The sequence below is a fragment of the Phyllobates terribilis genome, unplaced genomic scaffold (assembly GCF_046119375.1).
Source record: "Phyllobates terribilis strain yellow unplaced genomic scaffold, ASM4611937v1 Scaffold_2__4_contigs__length_985480577, whole genome shotgun sequence".
Classification (NCBI taxonomy): domain Eukaryota; kingdom Metazoa; phylum Chordata; class Amphibia; order Anura; family Dendrobatidae; genus Phyllobates; species Phyllobates terribilis.
The window spans coordinates 847,124,194-847,139,059 of NW_027362762.1; the positions used below are offsets into that span (position 1 = coordinate 847,124,194).

Below are 14,866 nucleotides of genomic sequence, written 5' to 3' on the forward strand. Positions count from 1 at the left end.
CATTTTTACCACACAATGAAACCAATAAAAATAAAAACCCCAAAAATCAATGTCTGAATTTCATTTTTTTGGGGGGGTTGGGGACTTTCTAGTCTAAGTTTACACAATATATTGATTGGTTTACTTTGTGGCAGTAATGTGTGCCACAATATTGGCAGATTTCTCTGAAAAAAATCTGGGGGCCCATTGTGTCGCACTATAGACCACATAGCTTTTCCATTAGAGCACAGAAGTGACAGACAAGTTGGAATAAGTGTTAAATTAAATATGGTGCAGGTCATGAAAAAACTTTTTTTTTCCCAAATTATGCCAGAATCCTGGCGCATTTAGCTTAATAAATATGCCCCATTATGAGCAAAGTGTCTCTGAAGGTTACAAGTTAACCTACTTATAAAATCTGATAGCCACATTTTTGCTGCATTTTTGCACTTGCTCATTATTTTCTATGGGTGGTAAAACATTGCAAAACCGATGAGCGAATTGCTGCAGAATTTAACAACGCAGCAGTTTTCCAATTCAGTCAGGAAAAAAAACCAAGCGTGTGCATGAGATTTCTGATATCTAATGGCTTTTGGTGGTGCTGTAAAAGGCAGCATTTTATTTGCATAAAAAAAGCAAAAATGCAATGTTTTCGCCTTAAATCTGCAGCATGTCACTTCTTTCAGTGTTTTTAGAGAGCTTTTTCACCTAAGAAAGCAATGAAAAAGTACAAAAACGCTGCAAAAAAAAAAAAACGCAGCAAACAGGTGTTTTTGGTGAATAAAACTAAATAAAGTGCTGCAAAACCGCCCCAAAAATACAGCCAAACCTGCCCTTTGGATGCAGTGTTTATACTGCAGAGAGCAGGTTTTGGTTGCAGAAAAAAATGCTGTGTGTGAACATAGCCTGAGGCTGCGTGCCCACGTTGCGGATTACAAGCGTCTTTGATGCGGAATTTCCGCAGTGGAAACGCTTGTAAAACGCATGGTAACCCGCACCCCATGGTCCCCAAGGGGATTCCGCAAGTTCTATGCACATGCTGCGGATTTTTCCGCAGCGTTTATGGTGCGTTCAAAAATCAGCAGCATGTCAATTAATTTTGCGTTTCCGCAAGCGGAATTGCCTTGTGCAATCCATTAAAAACGCAAGGCAATTCCCCATGTGGAATACGCGAGATAAACGCACGAAAAACGCGCGATAAACGCGTGCGGAATTCCGCATGCGTTTTTCCGGGAGAGGACTTGCAGAAATGAAGCAGAAATTTTCTGCTTCATTTCTGCAACGTGGGCACATAGCCTAAAAGTATTGTCTACTACAACAGAATAAGCAGGTTTTCTCTTGAAGTGGCAGTATCAAGAATCCAGCTCAGCGCAGGGAACAAGTAAATCAATTCATTATAAAAACAGAACATGTTCCTTTCCTGAAACAAATACTTAGCATTATATCTGCAATTTATGATGCGAAATGAACTAGAAAATGATAATTCACAAGGAAGATGCATGTTATAGACTGAACGTCTTGCAAAGTAATAATCCCTCAGCTCCAACCCGAATGATCCTCTATAGATCTCCTTTATTGTGTGTATTACATGCGGAGCTTTGCACACAAGCCTCACTCTGTGCTCAGTCTACTGTGCCGCAAATTAAAATCATGCACCTACGCATGCTGCATTTATTTATTGTGATTTTTTTTTCTGTTTCTCGGAAAAGCTACACATTGATGGTTTACATCTTCTCCCGGCTAATTTATACTCTGCAGACAGTGCAGGTCTATTGTGCAGTCAGGAGAGGACGGTATGATTGATATCAGAGTCTCTTCTCTGCAAGTTAAACGCATGCTGACTGTATGGGTGAGCCGTTCACTCATCAAACTTCAAAGCGGAGGAGGAAACATATGGGAAAAAAAGAATTGTTATATTGCTTACTGTTGTGGCATCATCTGGGTTAAATGCTTTTAAACAATAAACTTACCTAGTGAATGTCTAATACTACGTATCTGCAAATAATAGAGCACTATTTTTGTAGAATATGTACAATACCAAATATATTATATGGACAAAAGTAATGGCACACGCCATTAAATCACTTAATTCAGTTTATAATTCAGTCCCATTAGCACAGGTGAATATTATCCAACCCCTCGCTGTACCTGTACTAACATATGTGAGAGAATGGCTCCTTCTAAGGCCTTGTTCAGATATCCCATATTCTCGTGTGAGTGCTATCTGTAGTTTTTGTGATAATCTATGGAGCCTTTCACATGTTAATGATTTTTTTGCAGACCAAGCGGTCCGCAAAAAATCTCGGAAACATGTCCGATTTTGATCCTAGGGTCGGTTCAAAGTGTGGTCCAATTTTCATATCCGAGTGTGGTCTGATTTTCACAGACTGTCAGTAAGGAGTAGGTGGAGGAACTTTTTATTTTCTCCACTTCTGAGAAAAACTGATGACACTCAAAGCACACTGTGATCAAAATAATCAGAGTCTGAGAAAAACGGACATCTGAATGAGACCTAAAGAGCTCACTGATACCAGCATGGTCCTGTAATTGGAGGCCACCAATGTAACAAGTCAGTTTGTGAAATTTCTTTCTGCCTAAATATTCAACCATCAATTGTGAATGGTGTCATTAAGAAGTGGAAACTTTTACAAACCATAACAATACCAAAAAAAGACAATCCACATCAAGTTACAGAGCAGGGTCACAAAACACTGAGGCGCATAGTGCACGAAAGTCACCAAAGCTCAGCTGACTCCATAACTGAAGTGTCCAAAACTCTTCTGGCATTAATATCAGCACAATATCTTTGTGTTCGAAGATTCATAACATGGGTTTCTATGAAGAGTAGAAGCTGTTTTAGCAGCAAAATGGGGGCCATCTCCAGATTAATATCTGTGGATTTAGAATGGGATGTCATAAAAGGTGTCTCAATACCTTTGTCTACATAGTGTTTATGGGCCTATTCTAGCACTTCTTAGCTGGGTATCACTTTTTCTTAGTAATATATGTGCGGTATTGTAATGTAGATATATTCAGGTATTGTAGGTCACTGTAACCCCTTACTTCTGGGATCTTACCTACATATAGATTGCTTTCTGCATTTAAAATAGACAGTAACTAGAGATGGGCGAACCCGTACAGTAAAGTACACTCATATCTACTAGCGACTAGTAGACTCATAGCGACTTGAGGGCACGGCCTCGCTACATACAAGTGTATGGAGAGCAAGGCCATGCCCACTGGTCAGGATTATGCATAACTCATAAATACCCTCCGGTCCCCGGTCTGAAACAGGTTAATCTCTCCAGCGCACAGTGCCTTCGCTGGGGGGATTCATACGACTGCAGTTACACAGAGTGACGGCAGACTTATTGGCTTTGACCAGACAACCAATTTAAGGTCACTGGCATTTCCAGTTGCTGGAACACCTGGACGCTGTGCACTAAGGTTAAGTGTATTTTACTGTATTTGTTATTAAAAAAAAGTAAAAAAAAAGCCTGGGGTTCCCTGTAATTTTCATAATCAGAAGAGGGATGTGGGCTGATGTTAATATTCTGGGAACGGACCAATAGCCTTAAAGGTTCCCAGGCTATTAATATCAGCTGACAGCTGTTTACTTAGCCTTTACTGGTTATTATAGAGGAGACCCCCCAAAAAATTGATGTGGGGTCCCCCCTATATTCACTAACTAGCGAAGGTCAAACAGACACCTGTGGGCTGATCTTAATAGCCTAGACCAAAGTTTTCCCTGGCTATTAATAACAGCTCACAGCTGTTTGCTTAGCATTTACTGGCCAGTTTACAGGGTACCAGAGAAAAAAATTGACGTAGGGTCCCACTATAAAATCTAACCAGCAAAGACTAAACAGACAGCTGCGGGCCGATATTAATAGCCAGGGAAGGGACCATGGATACTAGCCCCCTTCAAGGCTAATAGCATCAGCCCTCATCTGCCCAAGACATGCCGCATCAATAAGATGCGCTTAGCCTCGGCTCTTCCCACTTGTCCTGGGGCGGTGGGGTAATAGGGTTGGTGTTCATGTCAGCCTTGTATTGGCAGCTGACATGAAGCCCAAGGGGGTAATAATGGAGAGGCATCTATAACACCCCCCCCCCCTTTACTAACCCCATAGTAAAAGTTTTACTAATTTATTTAAAAATAAAAAACACAGTTAAGCTCACCTAATGTCTAATCCCTGAAGCCATTGTCCCCTAGAAAAAAATTGAAATAAAAAACAACCATATCCCTCACCTGTCCAAAGTGATGAAATAATCAAGTGTCCCATGACTATCTGGATCAGGGGTCCTCAAACTACGGCCTGCGGGCCACATGCTGCCGGCGGAGGATTTTTATCCGGCCCGCAGGGCTGTGGGCGGAGGAGAGCGGTGTCAGCGCCCGTTCCCTCCCGCTTGCTCAGGGCCCCGGCAGCCGGATACTTACCTCTCCCCGTGCCTCTGCAGATCCGCTGTCTTCCTGCTGTGCGCTCCCTGTGACGTCTCAGGTCAGATGGTGCGGTGACGTCTTTCCACCGCGCCCTCCCAGTGAGGTGAGTATTTTTTTGTATGGAGGCATGGGGCATAATATTAGGGGTGGCATCCTGCATGGGGCATAATATGGGGGGTGACATCCTGCATGGGGCATTATATGGGGCAGTGAAATGCTGCATGGGGCATTATAAAGAGAGGGGGGTGATATCCTGCATGGTGCATTATAACAACAGGGGAGTGATATCCTGCATGGGGCATTATATGGGGGGGGAAGTGACATCCTGAATGGGGCATTATAACGACAGGGGAGTGATATCCTGCATGGGGCATTATATGGGGGGGTGACATCCTGAATGGGGCATTATATGGGGGGCGGTGACATGCTGCATGGGGCATTATATGAGGGGGTGACATCCTGAATGGGGCATTATAAAGACAAGGGAGTGATATCCTGCATGGGACATTATATGGGGGGGTGACATCCAGCATGGGGCATTATATGGGGGGTGACATCCTGAATGGGGCATTATATGGGGGGGGCGACATCCTGCATGGGGCATTATAAAGACAGGGGAGTGATATCTTGCATGGGGCATTATATGGTGGGAGAAAGGGACATCCTGCATGGGGCATTATATGGGGAGGGACATCCTGCATGGGGCATTATATGGGGGGTGACATCCTGCATGGGGCATTATAAGGGGGGGAACAGCCTGCATGGGGCATTATAAGGGGGGGAACAGCCTGCATAGGGCATTATAAGGGGGAAACAGCCTGCCTATTGAGGACCTATGCTGCCTATTGGGGACATTTACCTGCCCATTGAGGACATATGCTGCTCATTGGGGACATTTACCTCCCCATTGAAGACCTATGCTGCCTATTGGGGACATTTACCTGCCTACTGGGGACATTTACCTGCCTATTGGGGACATTTACCTGTCTATTGGGGACCTATGCTGCCTATTGGAGACATTTACCTGCCCATTGAGGACCTATGCTGCCTATTGGGGACATTTACCTGCCTATTGGGGACCTATGCTGCCTATTGGGGACATTTACCTGCCTATTGAGGACCTATGCTGCCTATTGGGGACATTTACCTGCCTATTGGGTACCTATGCTGCCTATTGAGGACCTATGCTGCCTATTGGGGACATTTACCTGCCTATTGGGGACCTATGCTGCCTATTGGGGACATTTACCTGCCTATTGAGGACCTATGCTGCCTATTGAGGACCTATGCTGCCTATTGGGGACATTTACCTGCCTATTGGGGATATTTACCTGCCTATTGGGGACCTATGCTGCCTACTGAAATACCGGTTGATTTAACTTTACTTGTTCTTCTTTAAATATTGTATTTGTTCCTGTATTGTTTTTTTACTTCAAAATAAGATATGTGCAGTGTGCATAGGAATTTGTTCATAGTTTTTTTTTAAAAATTATATTCCGGCCCTCCAATGGTCTGAGGGACAGTGAACTGGCCCCCTGTTTAAAAAGTTTGAGGACCCCTGATCTGGATCATTTGCAAAGCAGTCACATCAGCAGTCACTGATGTGACTGCTCTACAGGACAGCAGGCCACACACTGATACAGGCAGTGTGTAGCGCTGAGCTGCCGTGAGAGATTTCACAGGAGTTCATCAGCTGATCAACTCCTGTGACCTCACTTACGGCACCAGCGCTGCTTGAAAGCTTTCTCACCCAGCGGCAGTGCCATTAGTGAGTTCACCGGAGCTCATCAGCTGATGAACCCCTGTGAACTCTCACAGCAGCTCAGCACCATACACTGCGGGAGCGATTACGCTCCTGTCAGTGTGTAGCTGGCTGCTGGGTAGAGCAGTCACATCTGCTCTAGAAGTGATCCGATTGTCGTGGGACAATATGGATTACGGCGGATAAGGGAGTATTATGGTGGTTTATTATTTTTTCTCTTTTGCAGGTGACATGAGCTTCGAGGATTTATTTATATTTATTTCAATCTATCTTTATTCATTTTAACTTTTTTTTTTGCTTTTAGCACAGGCGCCTGCTGATGACTACTCTCATCAGCGGCGCCTGCTCTCCCTGATATCAGCAACAGCAGGCATAGGATGATGGGAGTAGTAGTACTCTCATCAGCCGATGCCTGTGACCAGTGGTAAGCTTTTTACAGTGGATCACAGTCACAGCTGCGGACTCATTCTGACATCTGACAGCATGACCCGCAGTAAAGATGTTACCAACAATCAGAGTCCCTGTTTCCCTCGCTGTCACGCAACTTTTTTTTTTATTTCATAGTGCCTAATTTGAAGAGGTTTTTCCATCAGGCATTTTTTTAAAGCTTCTTCAAGAGAAAAAAAACTTTACATGAACAGCAAAATGAATTTCACATAGAAACGAACAGGAAGCGTTTTTTTCAAACACTATGGGCATGTTCACAAGTTGCAGTTTTGTTACATTTTTGTGCTTGTTTTTGCTGGGGAATAAACGCACGGTTTTACAATACCAGCAATGTGAATGAACCTACTGGTATCTTATGGACATGCTGCATAACTTTTCCTTGCGGTTTTGAACCTTTATATACTTTTATTCATATCTGCAACATGTCAATTCTATAGTTTTTGCAACATTTTTCATTAATTCAACTGACTGGGGAAAAAAATTAAAAGCGCATCAAAAACGGATGCAAAAATGCACAGATTTTACACAGCGTTTTCCTTCCTATTGAAGCTGATTTTTAATGACAATTTTGGAGCTGATTCGCTCCACAAAATTCCTTAGGAAACTCCCTGTCAACATAGCCTTAATCAATGGGATGTAATGTTATGTACATGAAGAGTTTTTCTAGGCATTTTTGGAGCGGAAGGTGGACAGAAATTTACCAAACCCTCCTCTAAATCTCAAAACTCCTCAAAAGCTTGAAGCTTACACTCAGTTTTTGCCCTGAAAACTCTACAAAGCCTAAGAAAGTACCTACTGCCCACACATGTCCTGGGAAAAGTAATGGGGTGGAAGCACCAAAGGGCAATTTTGCACAGGGCACTATTCAGCCTAAGGACTGCCCTGTCTACCATGATCTCAGTATTTATTACAGTAACCAGCTGAACATTTATTTTGTAATTGTATATCTGATGCTGTCTGTAATATGAACATAATTTTAAAGGTTGTAGGCAGGAACAAGTTAGTTAGCGGGCACCTACATAGTGATTGGCTTTTTTGACTGATTTTACTGGGTTAACACAGCAATTTTAAATAAAGTGATTTTTATATTTGGCACATTATATGAGATCAAATTGCCTGAAAGTACAACGACCATTTAAGTTCAAATTCTACCAAGTCAACCATCACACGGAGTTTTGCTCTGTGGACCAGCTGCATTATACAATCTCTTTGACAAGGAGTGCACTGCAAGATTTCAGATTGTTCTGGACCTAATGTCCCTAATCATAAATCCTGGAAAAACCCTTAGCTATTTTATCCTTTTATAGATATAAATTATAATATTTTTCTTCTTATATGACAGTTATAAAGAGAACCATGCATTAGAGCTGGAGACCTGAGATCACTCAGCCGTATCCTTAGTCTTGAGTCAAACTCATTCTCATCAATTTCTGCATTTTATTATATATCTGCAAATAAAGGCTGCCTTCTTTATGGTGCACAATGGTGCCGCAATAACTACATTCTAATCTTATGATGTGCAAATAAGGCATCCTTGGCAAACAGCTGATTTGACCAAGGAACATTGTATGGCAGCCATGTAATGGCCACATGGAGTAGGGTCCCAAATAAGGGGCACCCTTCTTTCTGATATGTTTATATAATAGGCCGTATGTAAACAGGGCTTCCTCATGAGATAACTCTTTTTAGTATTTTATTAAAGTTTTTTTTTCTATTGAAATAAGCAGGTGTGTAGCTGAGAGGGGCAATTGTTGATTTTTGGAAAGTTGCCGAGTGCCGAGGAAGGGCACAAACAAGCTACTTTAACTTTGTCAAGGTAATTAGATGCTGGACCAGAACAGAACACTGAACCATTGCCCAGGGTGAAAGAAAGCCGGACTGCAGCTCTGCAGTTAGGGATCACCCCTCAACCCCTAAAATTAAGGCGCCTGAACACAACTAAAGCTCAACGCCCCTACAAACCTTTGTGCAGATATTCTTGGGACTAGATGTAGTGTTGGAATTGCAAACGTCCAACAATAATATACAAAGACCCTTACGCAAAACTATGGGGGACTGCAGTGTGTGAATAAGGATATCTCCAACTGCTGCCATCTCACAGTAGCAAACAGTAGAGGAAGGGGAATGTATCTGGAAAGTCGTATCAATATGGCACGTAGGCCTGCACGCTGAAACCTATCCATGACATCTCTGCTATACTTTCATCTTGTTACATCGTTAAACTGGAGAAGAACTCTCAATCTTACACTCGGGGGGGAATATTTTATGTTGTATTTAGTCATTTACGACTGATGGCTTGTTCTTGCAAAGCAAAAGAATATGAATTATTGATTTAAGAGAAAATACCACAATGTGTGTTTTTTATGTTTGCTATTGTGTTGGAACTGCAACCTATCTTTACATGCACAACATTATATTCGGGGAATTGCTATGTGGAGAAGAAGGACAAAGTTGTTTGCAGGGATCCGAGTGGTTTATATTCAAAGGACCCAATTCATCAAAACTGGTGTTGTTCATGCCGGTCTTGTTGAGGAGTTAGACACTCCTGATTTATGAAGAGGTATACGCCTCCTCATGAATCAGGAGCATCAGACGAGTGTCACGCGCCCATGTGTGCCTCGCCTCAAATCCTACTCCAGTTCTTCCTAATCCTAGCCAGCTAGTCCCATTGTGCTGCCTCTAAAGCAGTGGTTCTCAACTCCAGTCCTCAAGACCCACCAACAGATCATGTTTTCAGGATTTCCTTAGTATTGCACAGGTGATAGAATTATTACTTTTGTAATACTAAGGAAATGCTGAAAACATTTGAGCACTGGAATTGAGAACTACTGCTCTAAAGCATTTTAGAAGCAAAGGGGAATGAAGCTGGCCAGAATCAGGAGCTAATAGTGTGCTCCAGCAATCTGGCCAGCCTAAGGTCATTGCTCACAAGCTCTTTTGGAAAAAACTTGTAAATCCTGCTTGTCATGTCCCACGACTTGGGAATCATACATATTGTGTAGCTATGCAGTAAGGTTTGCTTTTTAGAACTTTGTCCTTCCTCTCTCCTTGTCTTTCCTCCCTAGCTCTCATGTCAGCAATCCCCCTGCTTTTTCTTCTTCCACACTCTGTGTCAGCCATCTTAGGAAGCACATGTCTAGCAGCTCTTAGGAAGCACATGTCTAGCAGCTCTTAGGAAGCACATGTCTTGCAGAATAGTCTTTTTTACCTACTGCAGCTGTTACAGCTACTGCTTCTATTGTGCAGAACTGCAAGACTTCAGCTTGAAAATAAACCTTTTTCCGGAATCATATGTGCCTCTGCAGTCGAGTTAAGCTATCTGATGATATCTCTATGTGTGAGTATTGGTACATACAGAGGCAGCCTAGAAACCTTGTCTCAAGCACCCCACACTTGCAGCTTAGTTTTGGAGTCAGAATACTGCGCGTGTTCATCCATACGTCCATTCTTTTACAGAACAGAAAAAGGGACAAACTATGTGGTAGATTTTGCCCACACCCCAAGCCACATCCATTTACCATTTCTTCCTACCCTGGCAGTAGGAGATGTCAGGGGGTGGTGGCAGTGAGGGACTTTCAGCAGATGCAAAGGACTGCAGGGTGTAGACCCAAATTCAGAATTGTCCTATATCTGTGATGGTTGGCATCTGTTAATTTATTATTATTTTCATTCATTATATTCGTAGCATCTAGAACATTCTCATTTTTATGTAAGTTTCACTATATGACATCTTGCTTTTTTGTGTTTCTAAGTCCATGTATAGTGTATATACTGCGCTTTTTGTTTTCTGCCCATTTTCTGCAGGTGTCGGCACCAAACTACATAATAACAATCTTCTCTGGTTATTGCATTTTCACTGCATTTTTAAATGTGTTTTCTCCTTTATTTGATGTGTTTTTGGTGCAGATTTTAGCAGCTGTTTTAATGTGTTTTTTTTTTTATAGTACAAAAAAGCTTTGATTCTGCACTTAAAATATCAACTGCGTTTCTTTAATGTGTTTTTTTCCAGGCCCATAAAGAAGCCTGGAGAGAAAAAAAAATCACCAAAGCCACAGCAAAAATTCAATAATGACAGCAGATTGTTATTGTGTCATGTGGTGTGAACACCAGCAGAAAATGTGCAAAAAAAGCGGTAGACATAATGCAACATGTACAGTACGTGTGAACACGGCCTCAGTGTTACATTTCTATTACATTTTTTATGGGTTTAATGGAGAGAAAAGAAAATCAGTTCTGCCATTTTTTATGATATTTAATGATCACTGTAAATAATTTGATCACTGTATTGTTTGGGTTGTTCCGATTACAGGGTTACAAAATATGTCTGTGTTATTTGATGATTTGTGAAGTTTGTGGTTTTTTTACAGCGCATTAGCATTAAAATGTCATTTTTGTCATTGTTTGTTACTTTTTAGTAATTTTATAGGAACTAAAAAATCTGACTTTTATTTTTTCTCTAGAATACAGGTACATAGCGATGCACTGGTATATAAAGATGTATCTCTATATACCAGTACCTGTGATTTTTGAGCCTAAATTGTACATTCAAGTACAGAAACTTCTTTATGTATCAGTGCAGACTGTGGTTCATAGGTTTTCCTACTGCCTACAACGATCAAGGTTCAAATCCCATATAGATAAGATCTCAAGAAAAGAAAAAATAATTGTTTAATACTTGAATGTAATTGTGCAGATGAGCTGAGAGGAGGAGCTGCGCAACAATGAAGACGGCGGAAGACATCGCTCATAATGAGTGGAAGTCGGGACACGGTCCTGGCCTCACAGGACATCGGGACAGCTCCCTCAATTTGGCACAGTCCAGCAGGATCCAGAATGGTTGGGAGCTATGGTTCAGTCACCAATGCTAGCCTGCAATGGTTGCTGGTAACCTAGGCAAAGTGCAGAAAACAAAAGAAATAGCTAAACAAAACTGTCTAGAAGGGGAGTTGATTTTAATAAACAGCAATTATACTCATCAGTGAGATGGGAATATAGTAATATGGGATTACGGTCATATATCATTACTTTCTGTGATGGGAAAAATCCGCCATGACACATTATGTTATACAGAAGAGCTTGTAAGGTGAACCCGAAATGAAATTTCATCTAATTTATTCACAATATATAAGACACAGAAACTAAAGATATTGGAAGCTAAAGAAAAAGTCCCTTTCCTTTACCAATGCAGTTCTCACAGGATTTGTGTGAATATTACACTAATTAGTATGCAAATCATTTCACAACTTTTAGTAAAGTACAGTACATTTCTGAAGCCCAAACTTTTGTCTTTTCACATATGTTCAGTTTGAAAGTTTAGTGTACTGATTGCAAGTTATGATACACAAAAAATATACACTGAACAAAACTACTTTTATGCCGGAGTTTACTAATTTTTTTTTTTTGATAATTACCTAAATAATAAAACTTTTTGTTACCATTAGAAAATTATTAACAAAACTACATTAGTGGTGCCTAGGGGATGTTTGTCCCTGTGTCCCCTTGATTTCTGGTTTTTGGTTCTTCCTCAAAACGTGTGTTTGATTAGTGTAAAAATATGGGCCCTGATTCATCAAGACTGGTGGTTTTCATGGTGCCTACAATGAAACGTGGCAGTGTCCTTACATGGGGTAGCATGAGTGCTGCTGGTGTTGGGGATGTACTACTCTATATTGAAAGAGAAGATGCTACCATCACTCCCTGCCCTTGGTAGACGTGCACTTTTCCAACAAAACAATGATCCGAAACACATATTTAAGGTCACTGTTGCATTTCTGAAGAAGAATCAGGTGAAAGTGATTCAGTGACAAAGAATGTCTCCAGATCTGAACCCAATCCAACACCTATAGGGAATTCTGAAGAGACAAACTGAGTATCACTCTCCATCCAAGATGGATTTTCAATATGTCGCCAACTTATCCATTCCATGCTTGCAGGACACGGTGCTGTCATTAAAAATCATGGCGGTAATACAAAGAACTAGATGTAATAGTTTTTGATGTGGGGTGTACTCATTTTTCCATCAACTAATTTGAGTAAAACTGAAGATTTTGTAATGAAAGTTATATTATAACATTACAAAAAAATGTTCTATGAAACTCAGTCTTGTCAAAACATTGAAAATTGTTCTTGTGTTCAGTGAAATATTGACTAAAATCTTACGTTTTAAGGGGATGTACTCATTTATGCTGAGCACTGTACAGTGCTGGCCAAAAGTATTGGCACCCCTGCAATTCTGTCAGATAATACTCAGTTTCTTCCTGAAAATGATTGCAATCACAAATTCTTTGGTATTATTATCTTCATTTAATTTGTCTTCAATGAAAAAACACAAAAAGAATTGTCCTAAAGCCAAATTGGATATAATTCCACACCAAACCTAAAAAAGGGGGTGGGCAAAAGTATTGGCACTGTTTGAAAAATCATGTGATGCTTCTCTAATTCGTGTAATTAACAGCACCTGTAACTTACCTGTGGCACCTAACAGGTGTTGGCAATAACTAAATCACACTTGCAGCCAGTTAACATGGATTAAAGTTGACTCAACCTCTGTCCTGTGTCCTTGTGTGTACCACATTGAGCATGGAGAAAAGAAAGAAGACCAAAGAACTGTCTGAGGACTTAAGAAACCAAATTGTGAGGAAGCATGAGCAATCTCAAGGCTACAAGTCCATCTCCAAAGACCTGAATGTTCCTGTGTCTTCCGTGAGCAGTGTCATCAAGAAGTTTAAAGCCCATGGCACTGTGGCTAACCTCCCTAGATGTGGACGGAAAAGAAAAATTGACGAGAGATTTCAACGCAAGATTGTGCGGATGGTGGATAAAGAACCTCGACTAACATCCAAACAAGTTCAAGCTGCCCTGCAGTCCGAGGGTACAACAGTGTCAACCCGTACTATCCGTCGGCGTCTGAATGAAAAGGGACTGTATGGTAGGATACCCAGGAAGACCCCACTTCTTACCCCGAGACATAAAAAAGCCAGGCTGGAGTTTGCCAAAACTTACCTGAGAAAGCCTAAAACGTTTTGGAAGAATGTTCTCTGGTCAGATGCGACAAAAGTAGAGCTTTTTGGGAAAAAGCATCAACATAGAGTGTACAGGAAAAAAAAAGAGGCATTCAAAGAAAAGAACACAGTCCCTACAGTCAAACATGGCGGAGGTTCCCTGATGTTTTGGGGTTGCTTTGCTGCCTCTGGCACTGGACTGCTTGACCGTGTGCATGGCATTATGAAGTCTGAAGACTACCGACAAATTTTGCAGCATAATGTAGGGCCCAGTGTGAGAAAGCTGGGTCTCCCTCAGAGGTCATGGGTCTTCCAGCAGGACAATGACCCAAAACACACTTCCAAAAGCACTATAAAATGGTTTGAGAGAAAGCACTGGAGACTTCTAAGGTGGCCAGCAATGAGTCCAGACCTGAATCCCATAGAACACCTGTGGAGAGATCTCAAAATGGCAGTTTGGAGAAGGCACCCTTCAAATATCAGGGACCTGGAGCAGTTTGCCAAAGAAGAATGGTCTACAATTCCAGCAGAGCATTGTAAGAAACTCATTGATGGTTACCGGAAGCGGTTGTTCGCAGTTATTTTGGCTAAAGGTTGTGCAACCAAGTATTAGGCTGAGGGTGCCAATACTTTTGTCTGGCCCATTTTTGGAGTTTTGTGTGAAATGATCAATGATTTGATTTTTGCTTCATTCTGTTTTGTGTTTTTTCCTTGCAAGCAAATTAAATGAAGATAATACCAAAGAATTTGTGTTTGCAATCATTTTCAGGAAGAAACTGAGTATTATCTGACAGAATTGCAGGGGTGCCAATACTTTTGGCCAGCACTATATATATCACACAAACACACATATAGCTCTGGCAAAAATTAAGAGACCACTGTAAAATTTTCGTTTTCTCTGATTTTTCTCTTTATAAGTATATTTTTGAGTAAAATGTACATTGTTGTTTTATTCTATAAAAGTTTTAGTCTCCAAAATTCAGAGCTAAAAATTTTGTACTTATTTGCAGCAAATGAGAAATCGTTAAAATAATAAAAAAGAAACAGTGCTTTCAGACCTCAAATAATGCTAAGAAAACAAGTTCTTATTCATTTAGAAACAACAATACTCATGTTTTAACTCAGGAAGAGTTCAGAAATCAATATTTGGTGGAATAGCCATGATTTTTAATCCCAGCTTTCATGCGTCTTGGCTGCTTTCCACCAGTCTTTCACACTGCTTTTGGGTGACCT

The 14,866-nt window shown here is 41.1% G+C and overlaps 1 protein-coding gene across 1 annotated transcript in view; it reads left to right on the forward strand.

The window, feature by feature from the left end:
• Positions 1-14,866, forward strand: part of LRRC75A (leucine rich repeat containing 75A) — a 521,438-nt gene that overhangs the window by 301,844 nt on the left and 204,728 nt on the right. The gene's annotated exons all lie outside the window — the stretch shown is intronic.